The sequence below is a fragment of the Lissotriton vulgaris genome, unplaced genomic scaffold (genome assembly GCF_964263255.1).
Source record: "Lissotriton vulgaris unplaced genomic scaffold, aLisVul1.2 SCAFFOLD_1048, whole genome shotgun sequence".
Classification (NCBI taxonomy): Eukaryota; Metazoa; Chordata; class Amphibia; order Caudata; family Salamandridae; genus Lissotriton; species Lissotriton vulgaris.
In genome coordinates, this window is record NW_028253281.1 from 628972 (window position 1) to 629567 (window position 596).

The window sequence follows — 596 nt, forward strand, 5'->3', positions numbered from 1 at the left end:
AACTCTGAATTGTCTCTAAGAAGGTGTAAAATATCTCTGTATGCGCATTTAGAGAGAAACGAGTTTGTTATTGCTTGCTAGGAGGGTAAAGTAGCCTTACTTTATCGACGAATTTAAATATTCTGTGAAAATAGCGTTGTCTATTTCACGTGATAAGAATACTTGAATGTTTGGGAAAGCTATCACTTTATTTTAGTGAAACAGACAATGGTTTGTTTTTATGGAGTTATTAACTGAATTTAATTGAAAGATTTGTAAATATAGCGCTGTAAATTTTTTTTGTAAAGGAGGTGTCAGTTTAAGGAGTGGAGTGAGGGACAGAGCAGCTGCAGCGGTAGCATACGTCACAAGTGTCGCGCTGTGATTGGCAAACATACGTCACAGTATTCGCGCACAGATTGGTTCATGTGACTAAGGCAAGCTTGCAGCTGATTGGCTCATCCAAAAAAACAGTAATTCTATTGGTTAAGCAAAATAGTGACGAAGCTTAACTTGATTGGTTACTTGGTAAGTTTTGCGCACGGATTGGTTGGTGTTGCGGAATAAAAGGGAAGTTGTTACGATCTTTTCCCAAGTAAGGGAAATTGTTTAAAAAC